This window comes from Silene latifolia, chromosome 1 (genome assembly GCF_048544455.1).
Source record: "Silene latifolia isolate original U9 population chromosome 1, ASM4854445v1, whole genome shotgun sequence".
In the NCBI taxonomy this organism is placed as follows: domain Eukaryota; kingdom Viridiplantae; phylum Streptophyta; class Magnoliopsida; order Caryophyllales; family Caryophyllaceae; genus Silene; species Silene latifolia.
Window position 1 is genome coordinate 17,958,363 of NC_133526.1, and position 4,047 is coordinate 17,962,409.

Here is a 4,047-nt window from a genome sequence, read left to right on the forward strand (position 1 = left end):
GATATCAAACACACAAAATCAAACTGTGGTCATGTAAAGCATTTGTAGCCATATCACCTCTACTAAAGCAAGAATAGATGATTAGAAACCAACTACTTATCAAAAATAGAACTATGGAAAATATAAGAAAGGTAAAAAATGAGAGAAAGAATAAACCCCCGTTATTTTTTCCCAAAGCCGCACCTAATAGTGGTTCTCCCTCTCCTATAACCAGACTTCTCATCCACATCGCAAGGTCAAGAGGCAAATAGTTTGACAATACCTTATGAAGTTCATCAAAGTCATCGAATCAACTTATAGTCAATCAATTGCAGGAGAACTGGAATTGTAAAACAAACAAAGAAGAAACTTATATCAGCTTTTACCTTCTGATATGCCTTCTTCTTAGCTCCTTCAATCACGTTCTGGCAGTGATTCTGCTAAAAGTCGTCTCACCTTTATAATTGACATTTAACAAATTAATGCCATTATCGAGAAAATACGGATAATACAACCAGAAATCTAACAAGGATAGAAATCTAATAAAGGTAGCAAACCATAGGTTTCTAAACTAAGGACATTACAAAGGCAATAACTACTCGATCATTATCTCATCATCTTTATCAACATGTCGTTTAAATGTAAAGAAGGATAGTTTCTCATTACAAAATAATGAGAACAAAGAAGAGTTACTACATATGTATAACAAAAGCAAATATCATCCATTATACACCTATAACCTATACACAACTCTCAAACAACACTATAGCAACAGCCACAAACTTCCAGATTCACTTCTCCACACATTGCACCCTATTATAAGGGGAATGACACGGTTCAACTTCCACTTTATCACCATACAACAATACTCGATGACAAGAACGACAAGATTGCTGGCTTTTTGGTAACATGCATGATTATTTAATCACCTAATAAGTTTGCCTCTTCCTAGATGAGTCAAGTTTTCCTTTGTAAGACCTACACCTCCATCTCCTCTAGTCCTCCTATAAAATTTGATTAAAATAACAATTGAACTGTAAATAATAACTCTTAAAAGCTTTTTTTAAAAAAAAAAAAACCTCACAATAGTGCTAAAAACTCTTACTTTTAATCATGCAAAAGGCCAACATAATTCTCATCATTCTCCCTTGTTATGAATTTTTTTACTTTAAAGCAAGCAAAAGGTCGTCATATTTCTCATAATTCAACCATCCCCCTCCTGCTCCTCCTCCGTGCCCCCTTCACTTTCCACTTTCTCTTTACCTCCTCAGCCTCCTCCCCTATCCCCTCCTAGTCCTCAGCCTCTTTCCATTTCTCCTTCCTCACATCCTCCTCATCACCTCCTCCCTCCTCCCTCATTCTCTTCCTTGTCTTACTTTCCTTTCCCTTTCCCCTCCGTCTCCTCCTCCACTCTTACTCGAATGGATCACCAACCATGTAGGCAGAAACAAGCCTACCTATGTGTGCCATGTCCATCATAAGAAAAAACCCAACAACATTTCCCATTTACATTTGAAATAATGCTTTAAGTCCTTGCTACATAGAAACACTGAAGAAATGGAATGATTCACATAAACACATACCTTCCTATTTCGAGAAAAATGGGATGATTCACATAAACATATGTGAAATCTAAGATAAATGAACCCAGTTAGTCTATCTAAACATGCACCATAACCAATTTCTAAATTGTAAACCATGGAAAACAACAAAGTAAGTTAGTAGTCACGCAACAGCATGTAAAAGTGGAAGGGATAGAATTTTAGAGATGTATCACAAAACTGTTGCAGCTGTGTACTATGCCAGGGATGAAAACGGGCCTTATCGGACACAAAACAGGGCATGCCAATGTATCTAAGTCTCTAACATTAGTAATAATCTTCATTTTTTTTTTAAATTTCAGATCCGCTTTTAGAAACTTGGCAGATATCTAGACAAGAAAACATCTTTAGTCGAGGAACAAGATCACAAAACCATTTCCTAATCCAATTGGTATTAGCTGAAACAGATAAATGCAGAACAAGCACGAAGTAGATAAAAACCGAGATTTCAGACAGATAGTTACCTCCTACTACACTCGTCATTCCAAACGAGATACACAAACACAGTAGAGTCAATCCAAAGAAGGTTCTCCATAGATCTCAGCACAAGCTCTAGCTCCGGAACTCCACATCATCTTCAAACATCATCCCTGCCACAGGAATCAATTTGAAGATAGATCAATACAATAACTCATGTGAGTATGGCATTATTACCACCCACAGCAAAAGCACCACCTACAGTAACAAAGCACTATTATGATCGTACCAACCCCATACTCCCGACCACTAACTCATTTTTATAGACACAAAACATTATCCCAAAATGATACAAGGTAGAATAACGTAAACTTTTAGCTGACTATGAACAAGATGTTTAGCAAGATCAACAGCTTTTTAAATCGTAAACGTATCAAATTCATCCTCTAGTTTTCAATTTGAATCTCCCCGGAACAAAATAAAACCTTTACATCTCCAAAATAGGCAAATAATGATATTTTCTAGTTCGACCAATTTAAGATAAATCGGGTTTCGAGTCATGCTTAGGATTTTCTATGGGGTCTGATATCGAACTTATCAGGTTAACCAGGTCTAGCAATAAAAGTCAAATACCATTTTCAAAATAACATACTAAAATGTGGGTTTTTTGTTTTAAATTCTTTTGCAATAATGGAAATAACAAAATAACTTGTTAATTTTTTATAAGAAAATATACCCACTTGAGCATAACAAATGAACCAAAACCCTGATACCATTTTCGAAACAACAGACAAGAATCAAAATTCCTTGCCAACCCAGATAAAAAACCATTAAGATTTAAATGTTGCAAATTAACTGGCGCCTGCAGCAAGGCGTGCATTTCAGAAATCTAAAACCATTTACGACAACTATTTAGATAAAAGTCGTGACTCACGTGAGAATGTCATTGAGGCGAGAGGTGGCGAACATTAAAAATAATAACCACTACCCTCACCCGCCTTATTAACATCCCTAATAAAGATTAATCACTTCAATCATGCACCAAGCCATCAAGAGGTGCTTACCTTTATAAAAATCGAGTTTATTAGCCCAGCTTCAAATAAGTGAGTCGTTATTCGTTAAGCGAGAAGGTTATGAAAATGAAAAGTTAGAAACACTTTTAGTTCACAACCCACCAACCTATGTTATCCTCAAATATTGTAGGTTAAAAGTCTAAGCAGATTATGCGAAAAGTATTTAGATATCACATATCATCCATTCCATCCTTTCTCGACCCCTCATTCCATAGCTGTCTCCCTCTCTTATGGCTTTTCTACATATATTCATCCTTTCCCGACCCTCCTTTCCTTCGCTCTTCATTCCTTTCTTCATCCTTCCCTCCTCTCTCTACTTCTCCTTCTGCTTTAATTAGCCTTTTTATAAACTCTATAGGACCGGTTATTTAAAGAAAACACGTATTCTGAAAGTGACGTACGCTATAATAGTGTTAAAAGGAACTTACATAATTGAGAACTGAATAGAAGAAGAACAATATCGTGTAGATATTTTGTAGCAATAGCCTCCCCTAATACCAGCTGGTGGACTCTCCTCAATGTAATAGAGAACTAAATAGAATAAGAACAATATCAACAAGCTTAATAACAATGGTTTTCCAATGGCAAAAGCATATAAATCATAGATGATAAGGGTAATTGAATAGGTGGTGGAGAATACCCATATAGAAGTGATCAGTGTGTGGGCTATCAATTAGCTCAATGAGAATGACTATATGAGGGTGGCTCACAGTTCTCATAATTAGCACCTGCATGCAATTGGAAAAAATACTAAGAGAATGGGAATTGGTAGCATAATGGTCAGAGAATGGGAATTTGTCTGCGTGTTTTATAACTACCACAAGTGTTTTTGATTCTAAAGGATAGCGAGCAAAGAGAATGAAAAGCAAATTTAGTAGCGAGGGAAGAGAAAAAGTGGTTGTTTGAGAAACATGCCTTAAGGAGGCTTTGTGGGAAATATCGGTATACTTCCTTTACGATTATTAGGATTATAACGA

The 4,047-nt window shown here is 36.1% G+C and overlaps 1 long non-coding RNA gene across 1 annotated transcript; it reads right to left on the minus strand.

Annotated features, from left to right (window-relative positions):
* Window positions 1-313: 313 nt before the first annotated feature.
* On the minus strand, window positions 314-3,801 carry LOC141653626 (uncharacterized). The gene is made up of 4 exons (XR_012547482.1): window positions 3,711-3,801; window positions 3,499-3,601; window positions 2,045-2,170; window positions 314-435 (listed from the first exon to the last, which is right to left on the minus strand). It is a non-coding gene; the product is annotated as an uncharacterized LOC141653626 (long non-coding RNA).
* Window positions 3,802-4,047: the final 246 nt, after the last annotated feature.